Here is a 17,931-nt window from a genome sequence, read left to right as displayed (position 1 = left end):
AGGCAAACGGAGAGAGAGAGAACCCTGGGCAACGGGCTGGCATGTGTAATGATTTTTAAACGTTTAGTGTTAACACTCAGCACTTGAAATGGTTCCCTTGCTAAGGATGATCTTCAAAAGCAGGAGTTAATTTTGCATGTTTTTGGAGTGGAAGGGAATAGACATAGTCAAATATACTGATTTGTCAGTCTAAATTGAAAAACAATTCTCCCTTACTCTCAAAACTTGAGTTCAAGATTCTTTGTCCTGCTATAGTTGAGATCAAACACATCAGCAGAGCAGGGATTCCAGCTCTCTATGCCATCTTCCAGGCTAGTGCCACCCTGTGCTATGGTTGGAGAAAGACCCTAAATTCAGATCTTGGCAGACCAACAGCCTTTCCGTTTATAAACCTTGTGTTTAAAAATGAAGTCCTACAATCCACGGTGTTGAAGAATACTTCAGCAGTAATGTTTTTTTTTCTTTAAACCAACCCAATAAGTGGCTATCCCAAATACTCTTTAACACCTCTTCGTTTTAACTTGCTCACACTGCGGTATTTTGGTTTTATACAGTAACCTGAAAGCTTTACCTAAACCTCAAAGACCAGGAGCCCCCAACTTTAATTTATGGTGTGCTCCTGTGGCTTATGTTTCCTGCCCTTTGGATACCAATGTCACCACCCCCCTTTGATACACACAACAGAGGAAGTTTTTAAAACAGCCTTATTAACCTTGCTTTCCTATTAAACTAGAACTTTCAAGTTACTTGAAGAATGACAGGTTTCAGAGTAGCAGCCGTGTTAGTCTGTATTCGCAAAAAGCAAAGGAGTACTTGTGGCACCTTAGAGACTAACAAATTTATTAGAGCATAAGCTTTCGTGAGCTACAGCTCACTTCATTGGATGTAGCTCACGAAAGCTTATGCTCTAATAAATTTGTTAGTCTCTAAGGTGCCACAAGTACTCCTTTGCTTTTTGCAAGTTACTTGAAAGAATTCTTTCCTTTGCTTTGTGATTATTAGGGAGCAGGCTGTACCAACAATAAAGTTGTTTCAAGAAACATTTTATCCAGTGGTGAGACTATACATGACAGCATCAAGCACATTCAAGTCCCTTCAAAGGAGATTAGCTCAGATTTAGTGCAGTAAACTAGGAAGGCAGGGTCAGATTTAAAACTTTAACCCCCTCTCTTTCCTATACACCTGATTACCCATCACTCTGCTTCCCAACCCCTTTTCTTTACTAACTCAGTTGCAGGTAGAGCATCACACCAGCACCAAGGAGCACGTTGGAGTTCACTATAGAGTCGCTGTGCATTTTAAGCCGTGCTACGTGTTTGGGTATAGCTAGCAGTTTGAAATATATATTTTTCTGTTGGTGAGCCGTTGTCCACAACATCCCAGTAATAGTAGCGTTGCCATGACCACTAAGTTCCAAATTCCACCACTAGATATGCTTATGGGATCCTGTTGACTTTATAGGGTGCCCGTGTGGAACCAGATGGCACAAGTTGGTTCTAATACCCTTTGCTATAGAAGTATCTGGCAGTGTGTTTGTTTATATTGATCAGACCTTTCATTTAAAGACTGCTTATAATTAGCACCTCTTGGAAAATTCTACCTGAATACACCTTAATGGTAGATAAGTGATATAGCTGTGTAAAAGAAGTGGTCACCGTTGAATTGGGAATCTAAGCCCTTCATGGGTATGTCTACACTGCACTTGGGCGCAAGCCTCCTAGCGTGGCTCAACAGACTCGTGCTAGTACGCTAAAAAGAGCTGTGTAGCCTCAGCAGCTCAGCTCTGCCCTGGGGTACACTTGAGAGCCTGACCTCCAACCCAAGTCGCAACATCAAAGCAAAGCAATGTCTTTTCAGCTAGTTTTAGTGCACTAGCATGGCTGTAGACCTGGGCTGGGATGCTCACTCCCAGGTGCAGTAGAGCTAGACCCTTACAGGTTGCACTGGGTTTCAACTACTGAGTGGGTGCTGAATTCCTGGCTAGTTCCTTGGCTGCTTCTCTCAATCCCACACACCTCCATGAAGGGGAAGAGTCTTCCTCGTAGAGAAGCACTGGCCAATATTAGCAACAATGCTCAGGTCTCAAGCTTTGGCACTGATCTGGGCCTCTATCGTTCTGCTTTGCTGGCCTAGTTTATAATCCTGCTTTAGGTTAAACACTGAATTTAAGGAGCTGGTGGCTTCAGTCTGACTGCCCCCTTTTCACATTAAACTCTTAATTTAGCTGGGTGTTTACAGGAAAAACTTTCTTCCCACTAAATCAATCTGCACGTGTGTCACACCAGTCAAAAATGGCATGGGTTTTTCACATCTTTGAGCTAGTGATCACCTAAGATGATCAGCTCATCAAATGTTTGTTTGTTTTGTTTTTTTTTAATACTGTATGCAACTCCCCAGTACCAAATTCCTTAGCAAAGCCATACGGTATGGGAATTGGCATTTATCAAAAAGCATTTCAGGTATTTAATCTGTTTGATTTTCTTACAGTTACTGTGAGATGTGACTGAGACTCTTCGATCTGCACTGAGGCAATGAAAAGATACAAACACCCACTCTGGGTGCTCAAATACGATAATTCTGCACAAGGTCCTATTGCTACATCAGACCATACTGATTACTTGCCATTGTGGCAGAGAATCTCTGCTAGTTTAAGAAGAATATTGGTTAATGCACAGAAGATGCCCTGTGCAGTCCCTCTTACAGGGCTGGGGGAGGAGGCGTGGAAGCACAGATACCACATTTAGGCCCTGATCCTCAAAAGAATTTAGGCACCTAACTCCCATGGACATCAGTAGCAGTTAGGTGCTGAAATCCTAGGAGGATCTTGCCTTAGATACCATGGTGATAGGCAACCTTAAAACCAAAGAGTGGTTTCTTACATGTCAGGACTGAAGTGAATTGGCTGACCTAAATAGGGAAAGGACACCTACCTGCATTCTGCTTTTGGCTTTGCTGCTGTAGCCAAGTTGACTCCTTGTTCACCTACATTTACATCTTTTAAAAAAAAAAAAATACAGCCTGTTCTATGAGGTTTTAAAAACAAAACCAAACACCTGTGCTGCTTCAAGGGGTTGAGGAATGAGGAGTTGTATTCAGTGAGAGAGAAGAAGGTTTAAGTCTGAACTGATGGTGCAGTTGGACACATGGCTCCTTGGCTTCTGAAAATCTGCTGCAGTGCAATAGTTGATTTAACAAGCCAGGACCCCCGCACACAGACTTTGAATTTCACTAGAATTCCTGCAGCGGGGGTGGGGAGAAAGGGGAGATTGTAAGGTTGTCTCTTAATCTGAATAGTGAGGGCAAATTGACAGCTCGGCTCTATAGTGGTGCCATAACATTTTCTTGTTACATAACCAAGCCTTGGAACTCTGCAGTTATTCTGATAGAGATAAGATGTTGAATTAAGTACATGAGAGTTCATTTATTTTATGAGAATGTGTTGCCAAGGGACACTGGGTAATAATGTATGTGTGATGTTTGTACCTGTTCTCCAACGCACAAAGTAAACTGAGTCAGTATTTTAGAGGCTTATTTTGCTCCAATACATTTTTAATAAAGACTAATTGTCATGGAAATGAGCCTCTTTGTGTAGGTTTATTTTTTGAACAAACATTGTCAATATTAAGCTTAAAATCCCTTTTAAAATGTTCAGTTAGGGTCTCTTCAAGAGAAGCGGACGCTTCTGAATTTTCTCTAGCTCAACAAGCCGAGTTTGCCCATGTGCCACGTTACAAGTTAGTACACTGGACAGACAGTGATTGGCAGTGATTCCTTATACGGAGAAATTATTCATCTCTCCCCGTAGAACTTACTTAGGCGATGCTTGTAAGAAATGTCAGTTTACAAAAATATTTAGAATTGAGCCATGTCTAAGTGGATGTTCCAAAACCGAGCAATCACATAACCTTAGCACCATAACCTCTTTCAGTTGTCATTTGATTTCTTCCATCCTTCTGTGCCCCACCCAAACCTCCTATTTCCTGTTTGAAAAGAGGTTCATTTACCCTTCACCTTTTTCATCTGCCCCAGAAGCAGAGAAGAGCTGTTCTCCTTGAAAACAAGGAGACGAGTTAAGTGAGTAACTTACACATGTAATTCACCAAAATCTGTAAGTCCCGCATGCATGGGGAATAGAACCTCTACTCAGCTTGCTGTGTCAGGTAGAGAAAGTTATTGGAAAGAGATACAGGACCATTCACTTCCAGCTCACTGATAATGCAGCCCAGATCCATAGTTTCAAAAATCACTGCTATGTAGTTTTGGTGGCCAATGGGAAGCAAGTGTGGCCTCAGTCCATTTCCTGCAACATCCACAGGTGCCTCATATCAGAGCAATCACCCTTACAAATAGGCCCTCGAACAAGTAGACCACTCTTCTGAGATGGCTAAGTAGTGGTTGATGCTTAGCAGAGTCCCATCCACGACAGGGCAATAGGGATTTTACACTGCTGTGTTGTACAGAGGAGGGGTAATACAGGACTTCAAGCTCCAGAGCTGGCCCTCTGTCACCTTTGTAGCTGCACTAAATTCACTCACAACTGCAAACACCCTCTCTGCCTCCCCTAGTCTCCTTTCTCATCTGATCCCATTGCAGTCTCCTTCCTCCTCTGCTGATTAATGACCTGCTGGCATACAGTGCGGATGGCACTGAAACAAAGGGCTGAGTGAAGTTCCTGTCCTTAAATGAAGCTAGTAAACTCCAAACTGCCTTGGTCTCAGCATCCAGCACAAAGTGTTTGGAACTTGGCCTGAATAGAAATAAGGATGCTGAGTGCGTGAAGGGAAAAGCCAGTCGAAGCTTAGTGCTAGAGATGCCCCTACCACTCCCTTAGGATAAACATGTAAACAGAAGAGTCCCATGATGGGATCTTGCCCACCACTGCCCCAGACCACATAGAGCCCCCTGCCACTCCCTCAGAATCTGCAGATGAGGTGCACATGGGCATCCGAGCCACCAGCAACACATCCACCCAAATGTTAATACAGCCTCAGGATGTAGGAACGTCTGCACTGAATTCCTCTGCTAGGGAACTTCCCCGTGAGGGGCTTCTGGGACCATCTCCTGACCGAGGGAAGCTCTGACTCCCTCCAAGCCACGTTGCCAGCGGTGGTGCAAAAAGGCAAAGCCTCCACCCAAATGGTCCAGTGCCACCAGCAGATCGTCGGTGACCTGTGAGCACTGTGCTCCAGCTAGTTGGGGGGGAGGGTGGGGTGAAGTTGGTGTAAATCTCTGCCTGCTCCCCCTCACAAGAACAGCTTGGGGAAAATGTAATGAGGGGAATTCCACAGTTTTACTCCTAAAGGCTCCTCCTGCAAAAAGGTATCATGTAAAGGAGGCAATTCTCACACCCTTGAGTGAACCTGAGAATAAGGAGCAAAAAAGAGGACTACAGAATCGAATTCAGAAATGCAGGTGTGGAGGTGTCATGATTTTGGCTTCTCTTCCCCTCCAGCATTCACCGTTCTCCCAGAATTCTGAGGCTCTTACAGTCAATCTGACACCTTCTCTGGTGGCCCGGTTGCCCTTTCGAATGTTTCTGAAATCTCCTTCATGAGCCAAGACCAGGTTTCTGAGAGGCTGACAGATTGACACAGCCTCACCCCACAGCCACCCCCAAAATGTGTGTTCCTAGCCTGGGTTTAGATTTTCATGCCACTTAAGTCTCACTGAACTGATGAATCGTGGCAGCCCTCGTAACCCACATTTCTGTGGACACAGGAAATGGAGAACGTTTTGTGGCAGTGGCTCTGGTGTCCACTACAGCATGTTGCAGGAGCATACTTGCCCCAGCTTGTCTTTTCTGTTTCACGTTGGTCGTATTCTCTGTTCAGGACTGGTTTAGCTTTGGGGCAGGTAACCAGCTAGCCACCATTCTCCTGCTGGACAGTGACATGGACGCTGAGAGCTATAAATCACTGGCCAAAATTTTCATCAGTGACTATTGTTTGTGGGTGCCTAACTTGAGGCGCCTTAAAGGGGCCTGACTTTCAGAGTGGGGATCTCCCCCTCTGCCCCCCAAATAAGGTCCCTTTTCGATAGCTCAAGCCGGGCACCCACAATCACTAGTAGCTTTTGAAAATCTTGGCTCTGATAAGCCATTTAGGGCCAAATTCAGCTCTCAGTCACACCAGTGTAAGTCTGAGGTAACTCCACTCCAGTCAATGCAGTTTTACTCCAGATTTAGTTTTAACTGGCTCTTCCTTCCCACCCCCACCATTGGCCTTTAAATAGCTTGTGGCTCCCTTTGTCTGGCTCAGCGACTGTAATGCAGGCCTGTGACAGTTTTGAAACTGCTGCAGATGTGTGCGCTTTGGCCAGGAAATAGGCTTGCTAATTAGTTAAATGGAAACAGTTTTACTTCGCTCCACTTAACATAACCTTGTTCCAAGAGAGGCTTAAGGTTTCAGGGAACATAAAAGTAGCTGGAGGAATTACTGGTTGCAGTAGGCTAGTACACTAATCTTCCCCGCTCCTGGAGACACTAGTTCAAAGCCTGGCCTTAGGTCACAAATGAAAGTGGAATTGGTGCGTCTATCATCTTCACATTGCAAACCCGAGACATAGCTGGCAATCTCTGCCCTAGAGAGAGGCACATGGCTGGGACAGCAAAGGGGTTTGGTTGAACTGGTGAGCTACGTATGCACAGCACGTACCACGACAGACTTCTCATCTTACTGTCTTTGACTGAGATCAGCAGCTGGCCAACTCTACCTCCGTCTGTCCCTCCCTGCTGGCAGCACCACATTTAAAAACATTTCAGTTCAGTGTATAGTGATGTGTCTTAATGTTCTGTGCACACACCTATCCTGAGGACCTAAGCAGAAGGCAGATAGTGATACAGGGTGACTATAGTTGCACAAGATGGTGTTTGGAGTAAGTGATAGACCACCACCTACTGGAGTTTTGTGGCATTGGTAGTTGCAGGATGCTCGTGTGTGGTCTTAATGAAACCTTACACAAGCTAGATCAGGAAGTTGATAAACATGACTGGGATTTAGGTCTGGATTCACATCCTGGCTCTACGTTGACACTGCCATTCTGCTTGGCCCTAGGCAAATCACCTAATTTCACTGGGGCTCTAGGTATGTCTATACTGCACAATAAGGCTGGACTCTGACTCAGATTTGAGCCCAAGCCCCCCTTCTGTCCACATACAAATCAATCCAATTCAGGTCAGCAAACATTCAGGTCCTTGGACCCTGCTAAGGGGGTGGGTCACAGCCCAAGTCCCACTGCAACTCAGATCCAAGCCCTGTCATTTTGTTGTGCAGACACAGGTCAAGCAGGGTTGCCAACTTTCTACTTGCACAAAACCGAACTCCCTTGCCCCGCCCCCAGCCCACTCCATCCCTGCTCACTCGGTCTCCCCCCTCTCTCTCACTCATTTTCACCAGGCTGTCTCAGGGGGTTGGGGTGAGGGCAGAAATAAGGAGCTCAGGGTGAAGAAGGGGACTCCAGGCTGAGGCAGTGGATTGGGGTGCGGGATCTGGAGTGGGGCCATAGATGAAGAGTTTGGGGTGCAGGAGAGGACTCTGGGCTGGGGGTGGTGGAGCAGAGGGGGGTTCAGAGTATTGGAGGAGACTCTCAGCTGAGGCAAGGTTCTGGGGTGGGGCCAGAAATGAGGGGTTCAAGTTAGGGGAGGGGGCTCCACACTGGAGCAGGGGGTTGGGGTGCAGGACGGTGAGGGCTCTGGTGTGGGACGGGGATGAGGAATTTGGAGTGCAGGGGGGTGAAGGCTCAGCATCAGAGCTGGGGAGGAGGGACACAGGAGGCAGTCAGGGGTGCAGGCTCTGGGCAGCGATTACCTCAAGCAGCTCCCAGAAGCAGTGGCATGTCCCCCTTCTTGCTCCTACATGGAGATGCAGCCAGGGAGCTCTGTATGATGCCCCTGCCCCAAGTGCCAGCTTCGCAGCTCCCGTTGGCTGGGAACCACAGCCCATAGGAGTTGCAAGGCAGCGCCTCTGAACAGGGCAGCACACACAGCTACCTGGCTGCGTAGGAGCCGGAGAGGGGACATGCCGCTGCTTCTGGGAGCCGCATGGAGCTACGGCCTTAGCCCTGCTGCACCACCGATCGGACTTTTAACGGCCCGGTCAGCAGTGCTGACCAGAGCCGCTAGGATCCCTTTTCAATTGGTTGTTCCAATCGAAAACCGGACACCTAGCAACCCTAAGGTCAAGCCACAAACTCAAGTCAGAAGGTCGCCGTAGTGCTGTATGGAAGCGTTACCATGGCTGAGATACCTAGGTCCAACACCTGTGACCCCACTTTTACAATGCAGTGTGGATGCTCAAGCACAGGTTAGGCAACACAGAGTGCACACACCTGGATCCCACAGACCCAGCCGTAGTGTTGAGTGTCGACACACCCTCTGTTTCCTCATGGGTGACATGAGGACAATTCCCACTGCCTGGGAGTTTTGTGAGGCGTCATTCATTACTGTTTGACAAAGAGTTTCAGATCCCTTGAGGGAACTAGCAATTAATGGCTTTAGCGATGCTTCTCCTTCATGATACGAGGCGCAAAAGTAAAACAGAAAAGCAAATGAAGATGATGTTCTTTCTACTGCACATGCTCATTCGGGATTACCCTCGAATTTCCAGGTGCCCACTTAAACCCAGAGCCACAGTTAGTAAACAAGTACTTAATACCTTGGACGACCAGAAACATCTTTTTCTTTTCCTCTTCATGCACAAACACTCCCTCCTGCACACGTTAATACAGCTTTCTGGGTGCACAACTGAAAGGACACAAAGCTAGAGGAAGCAAAATTTCAGGTTCCAACACTAAGAGGAGCTTGACTGCATGACTTTTTGGGTGGAAGGACTTAAGGGAGTTGGCTTAAATGTATTATTATGTTTGGAAAAGGATGTGCCATCAAATATACAGCACGTGCAATGCCGCAGCATTAATCGCTATTGGTGGAGCCATAGGCCAGGTCCTTAGCCAGCGTAAACTGTAGCATAGCCCCATTGATGTCAATGTGCAGATTTATACCAGCTGAGGACCTGGCAGGCAACTTTTACTTCAGTGTGATTTCAACTGTGCAGTTTGAATGTTTCATTAATGCCACTTTCTTGTCCTGAACGCCAGAAAGCTATTTTGAATGCGAGCCTCTCTGGATGCAAAGCCCCATGCAAGCCTCAGTTACTGTCTTCTAAAGAAAGTGTGCGCACACAAACACGGCCTTGACCCTGCAGTGAGCTGCCCTTCCCCTTCCTGCGTGTGACGCTGTATAGAAATGCTATACCTCTGTGTGGCTCATTTGGCTTGTGCAGATCAACTCCTGGGGCCATCCTCTGTGCCGAATCCAAGAAATAAGCAGAGCCGAGTGACGGGAATAATTTCTGCTGCCCTGAAAGCCAAGTTTCTCCTATTGCAGCTGGCAGTTGGAGAGGCTCCATTCTGCCAAAACTGAAATTTAATTGGGTTCAGTGGAAAAGACAAGCTGCGGCCAAGGCCTCCATGATTCTGAGTTTACAGAGAACGTGGGCAACGCTGGCTTAGTCCCACTGGGAAAAAGAAGAGAGGAGCCAGTGGAGACGTCACTGACATTTGGAAAAATGCCTCAGCCAGAGCCAAATGCTTTACGCTGAGGCAGGGAGCAGGCGGGGGCGGACTGGTTGCCTGTGAAGAGAAGGCAAGCCTGGGAAGCCAAGCGAAAGGCAGAATGAAGTCAGGTAAAGGGCAAGAAAAAGACAAGCCCGTCCCAGCGGCACATAGCAAGAGCCAGCAGGAGGAAGGCTAGACCCCCCCCCAGCAAAGCCAAGGGGCGGCTGGCACTGGTTTTCAGATTGGATAAAAAACAGCTCAGTAATGGCCCCATAGCTTGCAGCAGTCCTGCTCTGGGCTGTCAGAAAGGACACAGCAGAGGAAACGTGGGAGCTCAGATACCAGTTTGAAATCTTCACACTAATAAAGGCGAGAACAGCAACAATTCAAGCAGTCCAGCCGCTTCACGAAGGGAGACTCATTGCATGACATTTGTCAAGCCACAAACATTTGAACTATGCTGGAGATCTCTGGGGACTCTTTCCCCACAGCTTGATCATGCTGCCATGATCAGGGATGGTCTAGCCACCTCTCCACGTGTCATGGCGGCCCTGTGAGCTGCCTGTCCCACCTGTCACGTGGCAAAGAACGCATAATTGTTGTGCAGGACACTGTGGATGTAAAGATACATGCAAGATCTCAGCCATTGGTAGCATTTTCCAAGTGGCTGTAGTGCAGGGGATCACATATACAGTGCTACAGCAGGACCAAACTGAATAGCCAGCAGTCTTGCCCACCTGGTTATTTCTGCATGGCTTTTTCTATCCTGCAGACTTTAGGAGTCTCTCTAAGGACCCGGCCCCACAGAATTAAACCAGCAGGGCCGAGCCACATCCTGGGAAAGCATCTGATGGTGAGGGAGTTGCTGTCCTTTGTCCTGAATCATCTAGAGTTGTGGCCCCAAAGCCTAGGTAACAAATGATCACCTCCAATATCCCCACATTGAGGAAAGTGTGATGGAAGAGATCTGCAGTGCATCTTTGGCTTCAGGTTGGACTAGGATGCGAGGCTCTGAGTGATTGTAAGGAATAGCACAGGGGGAGGTCCAACCGTGGCTGTCCAAGTCCTGCATGCCATGAAGTTCTCTTACTCTAAGCATGCAGCCTGCAGTGTGTTATTCCACATAAGCAAATAAAGATTTGGGGCCAAATTCAGCCCTGATCTAGCTCCACCAAGGGTCCATGGGAGTTTTACCAGTTTACTCCAGGACTGAATTGGCCTGTTGGTTATTTAACTACATAAGATCAGATGAGAACATAAGAAGGGCCATACTGGGTCAGACCAATGGTCCTTCTAGCCCAGTATCCTGTCTTCCAACAGTGGCCAATGCTAGCTGCTTGAGAGGGAATGAAGAGAACAGGGCAATTATTGAGTGATCCATCCCCTATCATCCAGTCCCAACATCTGGCATGAGGCACTCAAACTAACAGGACCCAGATTTGAAAGCAGGAGGCGTGGTTGCAGTATTCTCAGCAGAGGGTCCACTTCTAGATCTCACTCTGATTGAGCACTTTAAAAGTACCCCACGCTCTGCAATTCACTTGACCTGCTGATCTGATGAAGCCAGAATTGCAAAGCTCCTCTATTTGCTCCGGGCTGGGTGAAGGGGGCTCCCATTCTTCAGATGGTGGATTGCATTGGGATTTGTCTACACACACACACACAGAAGCGTCGATAGGCACATTCGGTACCTTGAAACACAGATAGAACTGAGCACAGGAATATGTGCTGAAAGCCCTCACCCAATCTGCTAGCGGGGACATTCCACAAAAACTACCTGGGGTAATGTTTATAGTCCACCAGAGATGCCCCAGAATGCATCATTCTCGGATATGACAGACTCTGCAAAAGCATCATCAGTAACAGTGAGCCAACCCATGGGGACTCAGGTGAATCATGGATTTTCACATCTGCCCCAGAGAGCTCCATCTGGAGGGCCAGATTTTCTCTTCCCTCCCTCTAGGGTGTTATTCTGTTGTTTATGGATTTAATTAATGAACGCTTGGGAGTGTGTGTGGACAAGGGCAGGCAGGGGTCGTGAAAGGAGAGGGAGAGAAAGGCCGTCCAGCCAAAGTATCTGTATAAAATAGTTCCACATGCAAGCGAACCAGGGCTTGCCTCACTGCTGAGTGTTATGCAATGTGGTTTCGGCAGCCATTCCACCTCGACAAAGCTGTTATTTATTTACTTAAAGACTTGCATTCCATGGAAAAAGATGCCCCAAGATAGCTCTGTGTTTCTAAAATTAAACCCAGCTGGCTGGAATGAGGAGGGAGCAAGTCAGAGCGCCCCACTCAGCGAGCTGGGAAGCAGGCTTGCAGCATTGCTGCCTCCTCCACTGAAATTTTTCTCCTCCTCAGAAATCCGTTGGCGATCCCGACTGAAAAGCCCTCTACGCCCTCTATTGCTGAGTGGCATTAGAAAGACAGCCTTTTTGAAAGCTGGGCTTTGGTTAGTACCATCCTCAAAAGCAGAAACATCCCAACTTGCTGTAACGAAACCAACATAGGATAAGCATATGAAGCAATTGCTTCTTTCTCAACAGACCATTTGAGGATTTTGTCCCCCATGGGTCTGTTACTTATGAAGCACTGGATGACCCAGAGTTTTAGTACAATCAGGAAAAACCATGTCTGTAATTCACCGGGACATGCCACTTTTCTGACAGTGGTTTCCTAGCTAATCTAGCCAAGGCTTTTCTGTAGTTCCTATGTCCATAATACAGGTTTCCTTAAAGCAGACTCTATCTAGCTCTGTTAGTTGCACAGTTGAATTTGCTAATTTACATTACAAAGAGACTTTCAGGTTAACTGTTTAAAAAGAAAAGAAATTAAGTGTCCCTCCACTGTTACTAACAACCCCTCAAATGAGTATTAGCAAAATAATTAGAAAATCCTTATTTACATTTCATCATTTATGCCAGCTGTTTACTTTGGGCATTTTTCTGTTAGCCAATGAGAATGAGCCAGTCTATTTTTTTCTTTTGTTTATCTTCAGTTTCACCGTCTGGCGTCATGCCCTCCCCCACCACTGCAGTGTTTGGCTCAAGAACTTTACAACCAACTGCAGACAAGGGGATTTCATGTTTCAGACCAGAAACTGACCTGTGCAGGGATCAAGACGGAATTTGATGGCCACTCCCCTCACTCCCACGTCATAGAATCATAGAATATCAGGGTTGGGAGGGACCTCAGGAGGTCATCTAGTCCAACCCCCTGCTCAAGCAGGACCAATCCCCAACTAAATCATCCCAGCCAGGGCTTTGTCAAGCCTGACCTTAAAAACTTCAAAGGAAGGAAATTCCACCACCTCCCTACGTAACGCATTCCAGTGCTTCACCACCCTCCTAGTGAAAAAGTTTTTCCTAATATCCAACCTAAACCTCCCCCACTGCAACTTGAGACCATTACTCCTCGTTCTGTCATTTGCTACCACTGAGAACAGTCTAGATCCATCCTCTTTGGAACCCCCTTTCAGGTAGTTGAAAGCAGCTATCAAATCCCACCTCATTCTTCTCTTCCGCAGACTAAACAATCCCAGTTCCCTCAGCCTCTCCTCATAAGTCATGTGTTCCAGTCCCCTAATCATTTTTGTTGCCCTCCACTGGACATTTTCCAATTTTTTCATGTCCTTCTTGTAGTGTGCAGCCCAAAACTGGACACAGTACTCCAGATGAGGCCTCACCAATGTCGAATAGAGGGGAACGATCATGTCCTCGATCTGCTGGCAATGCCCCTACTTATACAACCCAAAATGTCATTGGCCTTCTTGGCAACAAGGGCACACTGTTGACTCATATCCAGCTTCTCGTCCACTGTAACCCCTCAGTCCTTTTCTGCAGAACTGCTGCCTAGCCATTTGGTCCCTAGTCTGTAGCGGTGCATGGGATTCTTCCGTCCTAAGTGCAGGATTCTGCACTTGTCCTTGTTGAACCTCATCAGATTTCTTTTGGCCCAATCCTCTAATTTGTCTAGGTCCCTCTGTACCCTAGCCCTACCCTTCTGTATATCTACCTCTCCTCCCAGTTTAGTGTCATCTACAAACTTGCTGAGGGTGCAATCCATGCCATCCTCCTGATCATTAATGATCCTAGCGATGGACAATTGGGATGGTGCTGTATTTTCCTCTGCCAAACAAAAATGCACAGAAGGGGGAAAACTTGCTGCTAAAACTCCACAGCTTCTCTCATAAGTCTCCAGTGGCACTAGAGTGACCAGATAGCAAGTATGAAAAATCGGGACAGGGGGCGGAGGATAATAGGTGCCTATACAAGAAAAAGCTCCAAAAATTGGGACATCTGGTCACCCTAAATGGCACTTGCACAAGCCCTGGCACACTTCTGCACAACCTAGTGGGATCCTTACACTTCCAGCTGTGTGTGTATGTATGGGGGAGCTGTACTTCCCACTACCAGCCACTAGAGACTACTGTAGTGCCTGTTCTCAATCCAGCTTCAAGGAGACCATGACAAATAGGCCAGAGATAGTGAGTGGTAGGGAGGGCAAAATGGAGACTGGGGGAGAAGGGGAGGTGGGCTGAGAGATTGAGAAGTGGGGAGAAGAGAAAAGTGGGAATAGAATAAGGCAGAGTCTAAAAAGGAACCAACTGGCTGGAGGCAGGGGAAGTACTCAAAAGATAGGACATACCAGGCAAAGCTTGCCTGTGCAACCTTCACTTGGTCCCTTTGTGCATACATGTTATGAGCAGTCATTAACTATTTGAGCATGTGCTATTTTTGCCCATCAACCTCATTCAGTGCACAGGCTGGACCTGCTTTGGGAGGGAATCAGGGCTGTGGAGTAGAGGAGACGAGCATGTAGGTCCACAGCTTCATTTGTTGTAGATACCGCACAATGTGGAAGAGGCGGGGAGCCTTGTGGTTCAGACACTGGCCTGAGACGCAGCAGAACTGGACTGCAGTTCCGCCCTGCCTCACTTAAATCTGCATTTTTGAAGGCAGCTACTAACTGAGTGTCCCTCATTTTCCTGGGTGCTCGGCCTTCGACAGCCAGGATGTGATTTCCAGAAGTTCGGAGTGCTCCCCACGGCCATGGCAGGGGCTCAGCACCTTGGACAAATCAAGCCCCGAGCAGGATATATCAGGCACCCAAATACTGAGGACATGATTGCAAATTTGAGTCTACATTTCTGTGCCTCGATTACCCATCTGTTCAATGGGGATAATACCTTGGGGCATTTTGAAGATTAGTCCATTATTGTTTGTGAGATACAGAGATACTATGGCCATGCTTGTCCTGCAGAGCTTAAATAACGTTTGTAAAGCACTTTGAAAGGCTGATGGAATATGCCATAGAAAGGCAGAGGATGGTACTAAGAGAATCCCTGCGGAACTTCCATTCCCCATACGACATCTCAGAAAGGGCTCTGCCCTTTGTATGGACCTGAGATACTTGCTCATTGGTCTATTCAACCATAATTATAGTGATTTCTGTCCTAAATAGAGCTGGGTCTGAGCTTTGCAGGATTGATCTGGGTACAATCTCCTGATACTTAAGGTTGGAGGGTTTTTTGAACTTAGAGCTTTGGGGTGGGTTAAAAATTAAAGGGTAAAGCTGCTTTAATGTCAGACCCAATCCCTGTCCTGCCCCCACCCCCATCCCACTGCAAGCTTGGGCTGTGCTGGACAGGCTCCCTGGACCTTGGCTGGGAGGGGATTAATGGGGATTAATGGGGAGCTGGTGACTGCTTCACAAAGAAGGAGTCTTGTTTAGGAGAGAGGCTAAGATTGCAGGTTTGGAATTTCTCTTTTTGACCCCACTGCAAGGCTGGGACGTGCCTCCTGGTGCCTCCCTGTGCCGAGACTCAGATGCTGGCATGGAGCAAGTGCCCCAGGATGCAACCACAATCAGCTGTGGTTGTAACTTCATATCAGCACAGTTGGAGAATGGCTTTTGTGGTGAAACCCTACATAGTCCCTTTGGTTCCAGAGGTAGCTTTGGCTTTCCAAGCTGGGGGGAGGGCGGGGCAGGCAGGGGCACAATGGCCCGGGAGATCTTCATTGATTCGAAAGGAACTGGGGAGCTAAGAAGGGAGGAGGTCACCATCCCAGGAGGATGGGAGCATTCCTTGCGTGCATTGGGAAAATTCTACCACGATGTGACACCCACCGAGCTGAGAGGGAGATTGGGCCACATTGCGAGCGCAGTTATAGCGGTGTAATGCAAACGTAGGACTTGCCAAACACCATCAGACAAGTGGTCATCTAGTCCAGTATCCCGTCTTTAGCAGTGGCTAGTACTGGAGGCTTGAGAAGAATGAACCTAGTAACCTGCCCTTGAGGACAAAGTGTGGCTAACTCCCATAGTCACGACAGAGTCACTCTATTGATGTACACAAGAGTAACTGACATCACTGAATGCACACTATTTCCCCATGTATGGCACTGGGGTTTTAGTAGGGTCCCAATTTTCATCCCTCACACTGAGAGCATGACAGGTCCCAGGCTAGGATTGCTCCTCGGGTCTGTTTGAAGCTGTGACCTATCACTACGTGCGTGTTGCTTTTTCAGCCTGTGTCATAGCCAAAGGTCATCCCCCACCCCCGGCTGATCACGCTGCAAGGTAAGCTGCCAAGAGGACTGCTGAGAGATGCCAGCTGGATGTTGACCCCTTGTCCCAAGGCTACATAATGACAAAAGTGCCCAAAGGTATGAGCACGGCTGTGGGGATGAGATGGGAAAGGAATAACCCAGGAAACAGCTGGAGTGCCAGATGACACCCTTATCCCTATGACATCATTGCAAGGATTGGTGGGGAGCAGTAACTTTGCTATTTGTAAGGAAAGTAAAATATAGGGCCTGTCCCTACAAACCCAACATCTACTGACTAGCCAGAGTCTATGTCTAACAGACTGACAGCAGGTCTCCCCTGTCTTTAATGAAATCCCTGCTACCCAGTCAAATCTGGTGTTGCCAAAGCTATTTGGACCACCTGAAACCCATCGTGAGGCACATGCTTGTGTCTTTCTCAGCTTCATAGGGACAAGGATCAGGTTTCTGGACAGAGCACAACCCTCTTCAATGCACATCCACAGAGTGATGGGCTTTAGTGTAGTGTATGTAATTCACTGCCTGCATCCATATATACTCGGATGATCCCAATGGCAACTCTATGTGCACTTTCCCAGGGTGATGCTTTCTCTGACAATTCCTGAAAACCTGGCAGGGATGAGACAATGCATAGGATTTGCCCTATTAAGACAGATCAGTGCACCACCTACTCCTCTGTGACCCCTACTCAATGCCACACAGGAAGCATAAAAGTCTTCCATATATCATGCACCTGGATAATAATATGCTGTGAAGTATATTTCTTCCTGGGCCTGGCTTGTTTATCTGTGATTTTTTCCCCTAGCTAGTATTCTTAGAGATGCTATTTTATTCATATAAATAGCAAATCCATTATAGCAATTTCTAAGTATTTGCCTCAATAATATCCTGCAGCAGTGAGTCCCACAGCTGAATACAGTGGCATTTCCTTGTGTTCATTTTAAATTAGTCCCTATTTCTTTTTAGTTTCAGGGCCAGGGTCCAGTTCTCTATATGTCTGTAGGCCCATGCAGGCTCAGGGCCTTCAGAGACACTCAAGGAAAGGGACCCATCAGCATTCCATGGATCAGGCTCCAGGTTTCCCAAGAAAGCCTGTGCATTGTTAACTTCAGTCTTCAGGGGGCATAGCTAGATGTCACAGCTATTGGAAAAAATCAGGACAAGTTCTGATGCCACCCTCCCTCCCTAGGGTTCTTCCATCAGCAATACCTGAAAAAGTAACCGCTGCTTCCCACCTGGAGACACTGACTTCTGCTAAATGCATTTGATGCTGCAGCGTTACTCAGGCTGCACTGTTCACCCAGTGTTCTCAAGGCACTTCTTGTTTCACATTATATTTGCAGCAGCTGTGCTAAAGGAGATCGCAGATCCCCTGGGAACTACCCCTCTTGCTGATTAGTATGAAGATTAGCCACACCCAAAGGGGAAGAGAAGATGTAGGGAGAGAAAGAGCAAGAGAGGAGAAATGGCTTGATAGGGGGGCTTTAGGCACTAACACAATACAGCTGCTCAACAATAGCAGCAATCCATAGATTGAATTGTAGACAACAGGCTAGAATGGTGGGGCATGTGAACAAGAGTGCCCTCTGGTTGATGAAATGGGACCAGCTCATGCATTGGTGGGTATCTCACCTTATTCCAGCTACATGTCTGCAGAGAGCATGGAAACTTTAATGCTACAGTGTATGACTTTAGAAGCAGAGGCCTGTAGGGTAGGAGCGGAAGGGGAGCTGCTGTGCTCCCTTGGGTACACTAGTGAGCCTAGGATGACGGTGCCAGCGGCGGGTGTGCAGCCCCATTTCCTTACCCCA

General features: G+C 47.3%; 1 long non-coding RNA gene across 1 annotated transcript; it reads left to right on the top strand.

Moving 5' to 3' along the window:
- The first annotated feature begins 962 nt into the window (after positions 1–962).
- Positions 963–17,447, top strand: LOC122459471. Its single transcript, XR_006280185.1, has 3 exons — positions 963–2,976; positions 13,116–13,121; positions 17,435–17,447. It is a non-coding gene; the product is annotated as an uncharacterized LOC122459471 (long non-coding RNA).
- Positions 17,448–17,931: the final 484 nt, after the last annotated feature.

Source organism: Dermochelys coriacea, chromosome 3 (assembly GCF_009764565.3).
Source record: "Dermochelys coriacea isolate rDerCor1 chromosome 3, rDerCor1.pri.v4, whole genome shotgun sequence".
NCBI lineage: Eukaryota > Metazoa > Chordata > Testudines > Dermochelyidae > Dermochelys > Dermochelys coriacea.
The sequence above is the reverse complement of the archived record's forward strand: the minus strand, read 5'-3'. Positions and strand labels throughout refer to the sequence as shown.